Source organism: Marmota marmota, unplaced genomic scaffold, assembly GCF_001458135.2.
Source record: "Marmota marmota marmota unplaced genomic scaffold, marMar, whole genome shotgun sequence".
Classification (NCBI taxonomy): domain Eukaryota; kingdom Metazoa; phylum Chordata; class Mammalia; order Rodentia; family Sciuridae; genus Marmota; species Marmota marmota.
The window spans coordinates 3,777,305-3,793,495 of record NW_025999905.1 but is presented as its reverse complement, the minus strand read 5'-3'; the positions used below and the strand labels follow the sequence as shown (position 1 = coordinate 3,793,495).

Below are 16,191 nucleotides of genomic sequence, written 5' to 3'. Positions count from 1 at the left end.
TCCTGATGAAGTCACTTATGACTCAAACTCAATGATTCATATACAAAAGTCCATACCTTTCCCACAAATATGAACCAGTTTACTACTTGGTGCCCACCTAGTCTTCTCATCTTGTGGTCTTTAAACTATAGTTAGCTTTCATGACCCTTTATCAACTCAGTGATTTATCTATAATTAAAATTTCAAAGTCTCTCTGATCCTTTTTACACATTGTTGCCATGTTACATCAAACTTCAACATATATATAATAGATAACATTAATATGTATTATATGTAATATATGCATTATAACATTCATTATTATGATATACATATTATAGTATTATGTGTAACATAATTTGTGTTATATGAATCATAGTATATAAATATGTAATTATATAAATATATGTTTTAATGAATATCTCCCTTCCTGGTTAATTTTCTATAATCCTAGCATCTAGCATTACACATAGGGAGCATTGTAGGAACTTCATAAATTTTTGTTGAATGAGTGAATAAACATTACAAAATTCATTTTAGTAATTTTAAAAAATACAGTTTACTTTGTCCTACAGTGATTTCCTGTGAATCTCAGATATCAAGGAAAGAAAGGGCAAACCCCTCAACCCACTGTTTAAGGCTCTTAAATATCTTGCTCTCCTACTTTTACTTTTATCACTATTCTAATTGCGAATGCTCTTTTATTTATGCTTGTTTTAATTTTCTATAATTTTCATGCTTCATCCCAAGCCTCACATGTATAATTCCTTTATCCTGTTTTCATGCTTGGTTTGCTCTCTCTACAATGACCTATTCAGTCTGGTCTCCCCCTCTAAGCCCAAAGCTTAACTGAAGTTTCAATACTTAAGAGTTCCTTAGCTTTAGCCCACACTGGTGTCTCCTTCCTTGGCTGTCCCATTGTTTTAATAGTATCACCCCTTTTTATTTCCTTCTTTCTCTTTTCTTTACAATTCTGCTCTTTTTCTTTAATGTAGGGCTTTTTTCCCCAACTCATAAAAGTAAGACTTCACCTTTCCCTTTCTTTAAAGAAATCAGATAAACTAATTGAATAGTAGGAGTGGTAGTTAGAATAAGCACTGGTATCCTCAGGAGAAGGCTGAACTGGAAGCATGATTGTAGGGGGAGGGTTGTTTGGGGTCACATCAGGATATAGGGGCTCAGGAAGTCCTGGAGGAGTTCATGGTGGGCCCCCAGAGTAAGTAGCCTCTGCAAAAGGGCAGAAAGTTCACCAGAAAAGGCTCCAAAAATGAATATTTCCTCCTTGAAAACTTGGCCTTAACATATTCTAGGCTAGTGCTTCCTGGGCATCAGAAATGGAGTAATTTGAAGGAGCCAATCTGTGGCTTCCAATGCATTAGAAGTTTTCTCAAGTAAGTACTTTTTGGTGAAAGTCACATAGCTTATTTTCACCCTGCTGAGCTATACTGTCCTGCTGCATAGGTATGTCTTTTAAGACCATGAATAATTGAATTTCTATGTCAAATTAACTCATGTCTCTTGAGGTTGGCTAAGGAATTATTTAATTTATCTTAACTAAGCTATTTCTTTAGGTACCTAATAAATGAATAAATAAATTCATCAGACTAAAGTCCTTAGTTTTTTCAGTGCAGCACAGAATATGATCCCTGCTCACCTCTCCTGCTTGATTTCATCCTGCCTCTTTCATGGGTTGCCTTTCTGCTATACTTTGGCCTTCTTTCAGATTCTCAAAAGCTGGGGTTTCCTTGGGACACAGGCCCTTACACATGTTGTTAGTATGCCTAAAACTTTTTGTCTTCTCTAGGCAATTCTCATCACTACCCAACTATAATATTTCCCTATTATAAGCATTTGTGGTTACAGGTACTTCTCTTTCGCAGTCATTAGCATAGCTCTGATATTACATTTTAAAGTGATTTCTTGTTTAATGTACACTTTGATCACTTAATTGGAAGTTCCTTAAGAAGACAGATTGGAACTGTTTTTGTTCACTTTCGTATGCCAGTGCCTGGCACCAACAAGGCACCCAATAAATATTTATTGACTTAAGTGAACTGGGAATTTAATTTTCACTTGTGAATTCAGTTACTATACTACTCCATGTTACAGCTTTCCTTTCTAACATTGTTATCCCTGTTATTTAAACCCTATAAAACATGGAAGAAATCAAACACATATACAAAGTCTTCTAACATAAATGTAGTTAGTTATCTATTTAATAAAAAATTAATTTTTGCCTTTCACAGAATAAAGAGTAAAGTTGACATTTCTTTATGAACTTCGAACCTTTCTCCCTGTGTGTGGTTTTTGGAAACTCTAAGTACATTTTTAGTATCAATGCCCACTTCCAGGCAAGATTATACCCAGCAAAATCTGAAACAGCCTCAAAGCCTTTCACGTTTCAATAGAGGGAGTGTAATGATTTTACTATTCGACTTTGTGATATAGTTTCTCAGTAGAGTGAACACTAAATCAGTTATCAGGCAAGTTCATATTAAAGGAATGATGTTCAAAGAATTATTCCACAAGGCTTCTCATGCCTGGATCTTCAAAGAACACTTGCATGGTTTAGTGATACTAAACTATAAATAATTTTGAAGGAGAGAGAGAGAAGTTTGATGGCTTAATAAGAAAAGGTCGGTTTATTCTGGACACTGAGGTTGCTGGATGCAGAGAGACTGTAAAGACCAGGCTCTTTCTCCTTTTGTAGCTGATTTTGTGAATTTCTGCTTTGACTTTCTTACTGCTTTCCTGAGTTTATCCATAAACCAAAAGAGATTATATATATATATATATATATATATATATATATATATATATATATATATATCTTTTGGTTTATGGATAAAATACTGGATGAATAAATACCATTAGTGTGTGTGTGTGTATGTGTGTGTTGTGTGTGTGTGTCTGTGTGTGTGTGTATTTAATGTGGATGAACTGAATCACTAAGTAGGGGCTAAGTAACTTCTGAACTACAATCCCAACCCTAACAAATCTCATTTTAAAGATAAATAATAAATAAAATTGTCTGATCTATACATCTTATCCTTTAAATCTGTAGGGCAATCTCAGACTTGGCAATAATTTAAGGATTAATAATAATATTTGGGTGCTGAGGATAAAACTCATACAACAAAGAATCACACAAATTATGAGATCCAAAAACCTGTTATCTTTTTAAGTGTTATGATAAGGCTGATGATTTTTAGGACACAAGCTCTGTTAGTAGTAGATGTACAATTGTAGGGCACATTCCTCAATGTGAATATATAACTATATGAGGCGGTAACTAGCAAAGAAGGGTTTAGGTGCATATAGAGGTTTCCATTATAAGCCTGTTTCATCTTATCAAAGTGGTATTTTGTAATCATAAAGAGAATATAATGATAAGCATTTATTATTTAAGTGATCTGATTTTTTATATGGGTGAGAAAGGATTACTTTTGTTAGAATGAGATAGATATCAAATCAGAAGATATAGAGATTATGTCAATTATGTATTTCTGGTACTTCAGAAGGAGCACTGGCTTCTCTTGGACTCACTTTCATTTACAAATAGCTGCTTAACCTAAGACATGTGGGAGCTTTTAAGCTGAAATACTTACATGCTTTTCTTCCTTGGTGATCCTTCTATTGCATGCCTCTAACATGGGGGATAAATTGAATGTAATTAGCATTCAGAAAGAGCCCAAGTACACTAACCAAAGTACACTGCATAAAGACAGACATAGGCTGGCTGTGGTGCCACATGCCTGCAATCCCAGTGACTCAGGAGGATCGCAAGATCCAGGCCAGCCTTGGTAATTTAGCAAGATCCTAAGCAACTTAGTGAGACCCTCTCTCAAAATAAAAAATACAAAGAATGGGCATGTGGCTCAGTGATTAGGCACCCCTGGATTCAATCCCCAGTACCAAAAGAAAAAAACAGACAGACATAAGTGATCAAAGAGAACAGAAAACAGAGGCTTGAAATAAATGTATACTGATATTTGACAAAGAGGGTCAAGAATATACAAAAATGTGGGGAAAATATAGTTTCTTCAACAAACATGCTTGGTAAAATCAGATATCCACATGCAAAAGAATGTATTTGAACTTTTGTCTTATACTATATACAACAATCAACTCGATGTAGATTAAAGACTTGAATGTAAGACCCAGAACTATAAAGCTCTTAGAAGAAAAGATGGGGGAAAGCTTCATGACATTGGTCTTGACAATGATTTCATAGATATGATACTAAAAAGTACCACTAATATAAACTAAATAAACAAGTGAGACTATATCAAACCAAAATGCTTCTACACAGTGAAGACAATGGTGAACAGTGAAATGGCAACCTTTGGAATGGCAGAAATACTTGTAAACCATTTATTTGGAGATATATATATATATCTATATATATATCTATTTGGAGATATATATATATATACTAATTTATAAGGGGATAATCTCCAAAATATATAAGTAACTTCAACAGCTGCTTAGTAAAGCAAAAAAATAAATAAATAAACTAAATCAACCAGCCAACCAAACACATAACCTATATAGAAAACTGTCTAAGAGCCGAAACAGACATTTCTCCAAAGAAACCAGGACATAGCCAAGAGATACATGAAAAAATGCTCAACATTAATAATCATCAGGGAAGTGGAAATCAAACCACAGTGAGATACCACCTCACATTAGTGAAGATGACTATTAAGGACTTCAATATAGACAATGAATGTTAATGAGATTGTGGAGAAATTGAAACCCTGTATACAATTAATGGGAAGGCAAAATGGTCCAGCTGCTATGGACATGGTATGAGGGTTCCTACAAAAAATTAAAAATAGAGCTACCATATGACCCAGCAATCCCACTTCTTGTTGTTATCCAAAAGACTTGAAAAAAGTATCTTAAAGAGATACCTGCATGTCCATATTCACTGAGGTACTATTTCCTGATAGCCAGGATGTGGAAACAACCTTAATGAACATAAACAAGTATATAGATAAAATGTGGTATGTACATAAAATTGAATATTACTCAATGCCCTATATTGCAGGTGAAACTTGAGGACATTATGCAAAATGAAGTAAACCAGTCATAGAAAAACACATTTGATTCCACATACATGAATTGTCTAAAATAACCAAATCAATAGAATCAAAGAATAGAATGGTGGTTTCCAGGGATTCATAGAGGTAAAGAGTTACTAATTGGTGGCATGAAGTTTCAGTTAAGCAAAGATGAGTAATAAGATATAAAGATCTGCTGTATAATCTTGAACCTATATTCAACAGTTATGTATTATACACTTAAAAATCTGTTGAAGTATAAATCTCATGGTAAGTGTTCCTATTACAACAAAAGCTAACAAAGAAAAAATAACTATTATCCCAAAAAGAGTTGGCCACACTGTATACTGAGATATCTGTCCCTATAATCAGTGTTAGCCAAATGTGTATAGAAAGCAAGGGCTCCACGCTGGGAAAGCTTGGTGAATTGAAGGTATTTGAAGGAATGGGTTCTGTTGGTAGTTTGGTCAATTTTGCCTCCAAAAAGCTAGTCCTATAAGAATATTAAGTATAATTTTGTCACTTTAAAAAAATAAAAAATAAACACCTTTTAAGTGTTCTCCACATCCTGCATAATAGAGTCTGTCCTTTTTTAGATTGATATTTAAGTCACTCTACAATATGTCCCCAAACTATAGCCTGTTTTTGCTGGCTTCCATTAAGCCACATTCCAGGCAAAACAAATAACACATGGGTTTTATAACGTAATGCTCTTATTTTTTATCTACCTTTTGTCAATCTTAGCTGTACCCATGGTAATATTTACATTTGTATTTTCCTAATTCCCAGATAAAGATCAGCCCAGTAAGGATTAATCTTTTTCTTAAAGAGTGTTGAATACTAGTTAAGTGTACAGGCTTTGGGGTATCTGAGTTTAAATCCTTCACTGTGTTCTTTGTTTGACAGGGCCTAAGTTACTATTATTTAGTATAATACTTTGTTCATAATAAGTAATCAACATATAGTAAGTTGTCATCCTCATCACCTTTTGAATCTAACATCATACTCTTTTGTATTGTGGTTTTACATACTAATTTCATCTTTTGTACCATATTATAAGGTTTCTTGAGATCAAAGGCTTTGCCATGCTTAAAATTTTGATCCCCTTAACCCTGCAAACCATGTACATTTTAGATGCATATCTTAATAAATGAATTGGTAGGAATATACCTTACTAATAATGTTAAAAATTTACTATAAACTACAGGGAATTCAAATACCATGTCTTTAAATAATATTTATCTCTCATATAGTCATAGTTTGGATGCAAATTAGCCTATGAAGTCCATAATATAATCCATTCAAATAGTGTTGGTGCCAAATATCTAATTTGAAATATGTTAGTATATAATCAGAAAATGATTCCATTTCTATAAACTATAAGCTATCAATTTTCTTTCATTTTAAAAAATATGATCTGATGTTACTAACTGAATTTCCTACTAAAAAATAAGACAAAATGGTCTTCAATTATTGAGTTCAACAAGAAACTATACTGCTTATACCCAACACCTATAACCAGGTTCAATTACAATTTTTCTAAAACTTTAATTATAAATGAACCTTCCATCACTGTGGATAAAATGACCACAAAGAAAGAATATGAAAAGAAGCCCTGAAATATACTTGCGACCATTTTGCTTTTTTAAGGTCAGTTTTCACAAACTAAAGTCTATCACTGTTGACAAACTATTTAACCTTTCCAGGCATCCAATTTCTTACTATAAAATAACTGTGTTACCTGAAGATTTCTGAAATCTTTTTGAGTTTCAGATATTAAATGATGCTCTTATTGAAATAAGATAAATAGCAACCTCAAGTTGTTTATACAGTATTATAAAGAAGACTACTACCAGAATCCAAACTCATTTATTCATTTGGTCAATATATATTTATTGAGCATCTATTAAAAAATACAGAGACAGACAGTTTTAAGAATTAGAAGATAATTGAACAAAATTGTTAAAATCTCTTGTCTTTATGGAGTTTATAGTTATCTCCCTAGTGAGATAAAAATCATGTAAATCATGAGAAATTATAAAGCCAGGAGTAGTTAAATGCTAAGAAGAAAAGCATGCTAAGGAACAGAGGGTGACAGAAAGAACATTTTAAATAGAAAAACGACATGTAAACAGGTATATGCAGAACATAAATCAGGTTAAAAATGAGGAAAGAGCACTGGGACGTGAACAGCAAGTGAAGAGAAGGCCCGGAGTCAGGAGGAACATTGGAGGCCAGTGTTGTTGAAGTGGACCGAGCAAGAGAAGATAAGGCTGAAAGGTTAGCCAGGGACCAGATCCTGTAAGACAGCGATTCCCAAATGAGATGATTTGACCCTCTAGAAGACACATGGCAACATTTGGAGATGTTTTTAGTTGTCACAACTGCAAAGTGGATGCTACTGGCATCTGGTTCATAGAGTCAGGGATGCTCCTCAAATCCTAAAATGCATAGGGCAGTCAGATTACAAAGTGTTATTTGGCTCAATGTGTCTATAATTTAAAAACAAGGAACCCCAGTTGGGCTTGTTGTCTAAAATAAGAAATTTGTGTTTTAAGTGTGATGGGAATCCAGTGGAAAGTGTTTAACAGGACAGGAGGATGGCATGCTTAGGTTTGCTAGGGGAGAATGGCCGAAGATATAAGATAGTGGAGACATGAAAAATGTGAGGAAGTAATTGCTGAAGTCCATGAAGATATTAGTGGCATGGATCAAGTCGGGAACTAAGGAAGAAGGGACTAGTGGTAACTCAAGATATAAATAAAAATAAATGTTGATTTTTTTTATATTTTTGGCTATGGCTTTTTATTTGGTTTTTAGGTTTCACAAGATGGTTTATACAATTTACAAATTTACACTAGGAAAAAATAAATTGGCTTACATGGCAGGGTATCAAGAGTATTTGTCTATGGAGGTTGACTTTTCAATTTTCATGGTGACACGTATGAGAAAATGCATGTTTTACTTTATGCACTTGAATCCAATTTCTTCTAGGTCCGACTTTTGTCAGATAAGTTCATTGGATATCAAAAAGTCAATTTTATCTTGCTTATTATTATTTTGGGTTACACAAGAAGTTAAACAACCTCAATCAATATATTTTTCTGCATGTTTTATCTGAATAAAACATTCCCCAAATTTCCTCATCCATAATGGAAAAGTCAGCTTTACCCAAGAGCACATTTCTTGGCAATTGAGAGTTGCTCTCTAACTATTTGGGGCTTAGGTAATTAATAGCAAAAATTCATAGATATATAAGACATAAAATCTCCTAGTAAGCTTTAGGTCAACTTTGTTTTATACAAATCCACTTAGCATACAGACGCTTTGATCCATAACCCCAGTCGTGCTTTGTAGCCCAAGAATTCATGGGGAACAGCTCAGCCACTTTGTAATACTTCTGTATATAGAAAAGGAAAAATGTCTTCTGACTTCCAGACAATTCATTCATCTCTTTATTTATGAGTACTGGTAGTCTGGACCTTATAAATATTGGTTTAAAAGACAGATTCATGTTGGCTTAAGCAATTTGGGCTTAAATTGGCAAGATCCTTTAAATGGTACTCTATACAACTTATTTTTCTTTATATTTGTATTTTATGAAGAATAATTTGTAGCTGTCAAATATGTAACCTAGTACCAGCTTTCAAATAAGTCATTACATTCTCTCTATAATGCTATTATTTGAATGAACCCATTTAATTTAATATTTAATTGGAAAAAATTAGTAAACTAATCCCTGCTTCCTTAATAGTAGTTCTACTATTTTGCAACTTTGATCATTTGAAAAGGACCCCAATTCAGATTTTACCAAATTCCAATTGATTCATATATATATATATATATATATATATATATATGATGGACACAATACCTTTAATTATTCAATTAATTGATTTTTTTATGTGGTGCTGAGGATCAAACCCAGTGCTTCATACATGCAAGGCGAGCACTCTACCACTGAGCCATAACCCCAGCCCCTCAAATTGACTTTTGTGTTACAGTTGTTTATATAAATGTTATTGATAGATCATTAAAATTTATGAAACAGTGATTAAAAAAACAAATGGAAAGTTGTTTCCAAAAATATGGTATCATTGAATGCTTTGAATATTAAAGAGTTTCACCACTGTCGCAGGCAATACACTGTATCAAGTAAAGAGAAACTAATTATCAAAAATAAAATTATAAGCCTTGATAAAAATGGAGAAAAAGAAAGCAAACTAATCAGTTTTTAAAAATTTTTATTTATTAATTTTTAGATATATGTGACAATAGAGTGTATTTTGACATATATACATGAAGATAATTTATTCTAATTAGGATCCCATTCTAGTGGTTGTACATGATGTAGAATTACACTGGTTATGTGTTCATAGGTGAGCAAAGGAAAGTTATATCCTATTCATTTTACTGTCTTTCCTATTCCTGCCCCCCTCCCCTCCCTTCATTCCCTTTTGTCTAATTTAATAAACTTCTATTCTTCCTCTCCCTACCCTCCCTTCTTGTGGATTGGCATCCACATATCAGAAAGAATATTCAGCCTTTGATTTTGGGGGACTGGCTTATTCTGCTTAGCATGATAGTCTCTAATTCCATGCATTTACCACCGAATGTCATAATTTCATTCTTCTTTATGGCTGAGTAATATTCCATTGTGTGTATATCTAACATTTTCTTTATCCATTTACTTGTTGAATGGCACCTAGGTTGGTTCCATAGCTTGGCTATTATGAATCAAGCTGCTATAAACATTGATATGGCTGTATCACTGCAGTAGGCTGATTTTAAGTCCTTTGGTTATATACTGAGGAGTGGGATAACTGGGTTATTTCATTCCAAGAAGTTCCATTCCAAGGTTTCTAAGGAATCTCCATGCTGCTTTCCAGAGTGGTTGCATTAATTTACAACCACCAGCAATATATAAATGAACATTTTTTCCTCACACATTTTCCTTGCCAACATTTATTGTTATTTGTATTCTTGATAATTTCCATTCTGACTGGAGTGAAATGGAATCTTGGTATAGTTTTGTTTTGTTTTTTTAAAAAAGAGAGAGAGAGAGAGAGAGAATTTTTTAATATTTGTTTTTTAGTTTTTAGTGGACACAACATCTTTATTTTTTTATTTTTTATTTTTTATTTTTTATGTGGTGCTGAGGATTGAACCCAGTGCCCCGCGCATGCCAGGAGAGCGCGCTACCGCTTGAGCTACATCCCCAGCCCTTGGTGTAGATTTAATTTGCATTTCTTTAATTGCTAGAGATATTGAACCTTTATTCATATATTTTTTGACCATTTGTATTTCTTCTTCTGTGAAGAACCTGTTTAGTTCCTTTGCCCATTTATTGATTGGGTTGTGTTTTTGTTTGTTTGTTATTAATTTTTTTGAGTTCTTTGTATATCTGGAGATTAATGGTCTAAGGAGCAGATGGTAAAGATTTTTCTCCCATTCTGTAGGCTTTCTGTTCACATTCATATTTCCTTTTCTGTGAAGAAGCTTTGGTATCATCCCATTTATTGATTCTTGATTTTATTTCTTTCTCTCCAGCACTCTTATTGAGGAAGTCAGTTTCTAAGCCTACATGGTGGAGAGTTGGGCCTACTTTTTTCCTCTATTAGGCGAAGTGTCACTGGTCTAATGCCTAGGTCCTTCATCCATTTTGAGTTGAATTTGTGCAGGATGAGAGATGGAGGTTCAATTTAATTATACTACTCATAGATTTCCAATTTTTCCAGCATCATTTGTTGAAGAAGCTATCTTTCCTCCACTATATGTTTATGGTGCCTTTGTCTAGTATGAGATAACTGTATTTATGTGGATATGTCTCTGTGTCTTTTATTCTGTTTCATTGGTCTTTATGTCTGTTTTGGTGCCAATAGCGTGCTGTTTTTGTTACTATGCCTCTGTAGTTTAGTTTAAGGTCTGGTATTGTTATACTTCCTGTCACTTTTCTCGCTAAGAATTGCTTTGTCTATTCTGGGCCTATTATTTTTCCAAATGAATTTCATGACTCCTTTTTATATTTCTATGAAGAATATTGTTGGAATTTTAATAAGAGTTGCATTAAATCTATATAGCACTTTTGGTAGTATGGCCATTTTGACAATATTGATTCTACCTATCCAAGAACGTGGGAGATCTTTCCATCTTCTAAGGTCTTTTTCAATTTATTTCTTTAGTGTTCTGTAGTTTTTATTGTAGAGTTCTTTCACCTCATTTGTTATATTGATTCCATTTTTTTTTCTTTTGAGTCTATTGTGAATGGGATAATTTTCCTGATTTCCCTGTCAGCTGATTTTTTCCTTGGTGTATAGGAATGTCATTGATGTATAGGTTAATTTTATATCCTGTTACCTTGCTTTATTTTTTTATGACTTCTAGAAGATTTCTGGTGGGATTTTTGAGACTTCTAAATATAGAATCATTTTTTTCAGCAAAGAGGGATAGATTGAGCTTTTTTTTTTTTTTCCTATTGTAATCCCTTTAATTTCTTTCTTTTCTAATTGCTCTGGGTAGGGTTTCCATGACTGTTTTGAATGGGGGTGGAGAAAGAGGGCATACCTGTCTTGTTTTAGTTTTTAGATGTATTTCTTTCAACTTTTCTCTATTTAGAATGATACTGGCCTTGGGTTTAGCATGTATTTGCAAAGTTGAGGTATATTCCTACTATCCCTAGTTTTTCTAGTTTTTTGAGTGTGAATGGATGCTGAATTTTGTCAAGTTCTTTTTCTGATTCTATTTAGATATTCATGTCTTCTTGTCTTTTATTCTATTGAAGTGATGTATTACATTAATTGATTTCCATATTTTGAACCAGCCTTTTATCTCTGGAATGAATCCCACCTTATCATGGTGCACTATCTTTTTAATATGTTTGTGTATATGATTTGCCAGTATTTTATTAAGAATTTTTGCATCATTAGGATTGTTGGTCTAAGGTTTTCTTCCCTTGATATGTCTTTGTCTGGTTTTCATATCAGGGCAATACTAGCTTCATAGAATGAATTTGGTAGTGTTCCCTCTTTTTTCTATTTTATGGAATAATTTGAGGAGTATTGGTATAAGTTTTTCTTTGAAGATCTGGTAGAAACTCAGCTGAGAAGCCATCTGGTCCTAGGCTGTTCTTTGTTGGTATGTTTTTGTTGGTATCTTCTATTTCATTGCTTGAAATTGATCTATTTAAATTTTGTAGGTTCTCCTGATTCAATTTGGGTATGTTAGATCTCTCTAGGAATTTGTCAGTGTCTTCATGATTTTGTATTTTATTGGCATAGAGATTTTCAAAATTCAGATTATCATCTGTATTTCAGTGGTGTCCATGGTGATATTTCCATTTCATAATGAATTTTAGTAATTTGAGATTTCTTTCTTTCTCTTCATTAGCCTGGCTAAGGGTTTGTCAATTTTGTTTATTTTTTCAAAGAAGCAACTTTTTGTTGTATCAATTTTTGAGTTGTTTTATTGTTGTTGTTTCATTTTCATTAATTTCAGCTCTGATTTTAATTACTTTCTGTCTTCTCCTGCTGTTGGTGTTGCTTTGTTCTTATTTATCTAAGGCTTTGAAATGTAAAGTTAGGTAATTTATTTGGTGGCTTTCTATTCTTTTAATGAATGAGCTCAATGCAATGAACTTCTCTGTTAGAATCACTTTCATACTGTCCTGAGATTTTGATATGTTGTATTACTATTCTCATTTACCTCCAAGTATTATTTTATTTCATCCCTGATTTTTTCAGCTCTCCCTTGGTCATTCAGTACTGTACTATTTAATCTCCAGATGTTATTGTAGCTTTTAATTTTTTACTTTATCATTGATTTATAATTGCATTCCATTATGATCTAATAGAATGCAAGGTATTATCTCTATTTTTTTTTATTTGCTAAGAGTTGCTTTGTGGCCTAAGATATAGTCTATTTTAGAGAAGGATCCATGTGCTGCTGAAAAGGAAGTGTATTCACTTGTTTTGATAGACAAAATATTCTATATATGTCTGTTAAATATAAATTATTAATTGTATTCTTAGTTCTATAGCTTCTTTATTATTTTTCATTTTGAAGATCTATTGAGTGGTGAGAGAGACATATTAAAGTTACCCACTATTATTGTGTTGTGAGATATTTGATTCTTGAAATTGTGAAGGGTTTGTTTGGTGTATGTAAGATGCTCTATTGTTTGGGGCATAACTATTTAAAGCTGTTATGTCTTCTTGATGTATAGTTCCCTTAAGCAGTATGAAATGTCCTTCTTTGTCCTTTCTGCTTAATTTTGGCTTAAAGTCCACTTCATCTGATATGAGGATAGAAATCTTGCTTGTTTACAAGATCCATGTGCATAGAAGATAAGTTTTTTCCCATCCTTTTACCTTCAGTCTGTGGATGCCTTTTCCTGTGAGGTGAGTCTCCTGAAGATAGCATATTGTTGGCTCTTTTTTTTTAATCCAATCTGTCAGTCTATGACTTTTAATTGATGAGTTGAGGCCATTTACATTCAATGTTATTATTGAGGAATGATTTTTATTCCCTGTCATTTTGATTTATTTCTGGTTTTTTATTTGAATTAATTTCTCCTTTCATTAATTATTCCTTTAGTGTAGTTCTACCCTTTGTTGGTTTTCAGTTTTATTTTTCATTTCTTCTTCATGAAATATTTTGCTGAGTACATTTTATAGTGAAGGCTTTCTGGTTGTGAATTATTTTAGCTTTTATTTATTATGGAAGGTTTTTACTTCATTGTCAAATCTGAAGCTTAATTTTGCTAGGTATAGTATTCTTGGTTGGAATTCATTTTCTTTCAGAGCTTGGTATATATTAATCCAAGATCTCTTAGCTTTAAGGGTCTGGATTTAGAAATCAGCTGATATCCAGACTGAGTTCCCTCTAAATGTAACCCTTGTTTTTCTCTGGCACTCCTTAAAATTCTATCCTCATTTTGTATGTTAGGCATTTTCTTAATAATCTGCCTTGGTGTGGGTGTGTTATAATTTTTGTATATTTGGGGTCCTGTGTGCCTCCTGTATTTTACCATTTTGTTCTTGAGGTTTTGGAAATTTTCAGATGTTATTTTATTAAAAATATTGTGCATTCCTTTGTTTTATGTCTCTGAGCCTTTGTCTCTTTCCCAATAAATCTTAATCTTTTAATGTTATCGCATATTTCTTGGAAGTTTTGTTCATGGTCTCTTAACATGATCTCTTAACATACACACACACACACACACACGCACAGGCATACATTTGTGTGTGTGAATATATAAGTGATTTGTTATGGTATATTCATACATGAACATAGCATAGTTTGGTATATTTTATTCCCCAGTACTCCCCAATCTTTCAATGTTTTTCATTTTTAAATAGGTAATTTTTTATTTTCAAAAATGATTTTTGCTCTTTATTCTTGCTTAAAAAAGCTTTTCCCGATCATAGTTTATGAATATACTTCTCTTATTATTTAAAATACTTAATTTTTAAATTACTATAAAGTTCTGTACATTTTCCTTTGTCTGATTGTTCAGAGTTGTTGATATTTTACTCCTATTGTGTAACACACTGGATGTTGAAAATTTCAGAAATACTACTATAATGTATCACATGTATCGCCTTTTCCTTAAATTTATCCCTGCAACTCTGCATAGGATATCTCTTGCCTACTTCCCTATTTTGCCCTATCTAATCCTCTAACATTGCACTCTTACTATTATGAATGAAAATTATCTGTTTCCCCAATTAAACTACTATGTTCTATGTCTGTGTCTTAATTTATGTCTGTATCTCTAGTGTCTAACAATTCTTGATAGTAGTAGACACTTTGTAGATATTTGTGAAATTAATTTGATTTAGAGAGTAATTTTTTTTCCTGGCTGTCTTAATTAGAATGTTATAAGAATAGCTAAGCTCACTCCCTAATTCTGATATAATATCTGCCATTCATTGTGGTCTGCTCTGCTAGGCACTATTTCAAAATGTTATATGCATTATTTTATTGTATTTTACCACAACTATGTGGAGCAGTTAGTGTATTATCCTACTGTACAAGGGAGAAAACTGAGGCCCAAAATACAAGGTAATTTGCCTAGAATTGGAAATTTCAATCCAAGTCTTCAATTAACTTATAAACTCATATGAATTTCTCCTTTGCCTCATTCCTTTCCTGCTTCAATGTTGCCCAATTGCTCAGATTTCTAAAGAGATATTTTAAAAGAAGAGTAGTAGTTTAGTGAGTTCTTTAGCTTGGAGGCATTCCTTTTTGTTTTATTATTATTCAATCCAAAAACTCATTAAATTTGTTATTAAGAAATAAAATAGCATTCATCCCTTTCAATGCCAAAAACTGAATTTGTTAAGACTGTGATCAGAGAAAAAAAGATGGGAAATTAGTCATAGTTTCTCCAGTCATTAAATATTATTGGACTTTACAAAAAGAAGCACTGAAATATTTTGTTTCCTCTAGGTGGGAAAGACCAACAAACTAAATGATGAATGAAGCAGACACCTAGGAAATTATTTCTAGAGAGGACTTGGTGCAACAATACCATTTATAATAAATATTGATTTTTTATTGGTTGTTCAAAACATTACAAAACTCTTGACATATCATATGTCATACATTAGATTCAAGTGGGTTATGAACTCCCATTTTTACCCCAAATACAGATTGCAGAATCACATTGGTTACACATCCACATTTTTACATAATGCCATATTAGTAACTGTTGTATTCTGCTACCTTTCCTATCCTCTACTATCCCCCCTCCCCTCCCCTCCCATCCTCTCTCTCTACCCCATGTACTGTAATTCATTTCTCTCCTTGTTTTTTTTCTCCCTTTCCCCTCATAACTTCTTATATGTAATTTTGTATAACAATGAGGGTCACCTTCCATTTCCATGCAATTTCCCTTTTCTCTACCTTTCCCTCCCACCTCATGTCTCTGTTTAATGTTAATCTTTTCCTCCTGCTCTTCCTCCCTGCTCTGTTCTTATTTGCTCTCATTATATCAAAGAAGACATTTGGCATTTGTTTTTTAGGGATTGGCTAACTTCACTTACCATAATCTGCTCTAGTACCATCCATTTCCCTGCAAATTCCATGATTTTGTCATTTTTTAGTGCTGCGTAATACTCCATTGTGTATAAATGCCACATTTTTT

The 16,191-nt window shown here is 32.9% G+C and overlaps 1 protein-coding gene across 6 annotated transcripts in view; it reads left to right on the top strand.

Annotated features, from left to right (window-relative positions):
* The window catches only part of Immp2l (inner mitochondrial membrane peptidase subunit 2), an 861,827-nt gene that overhangs the window by 619,467 nt on the left and 226,169 nt on the right, over positions 1–16,191 (top strand). The gene's annotated exons all lie outside the window — the stretch shown is intronic.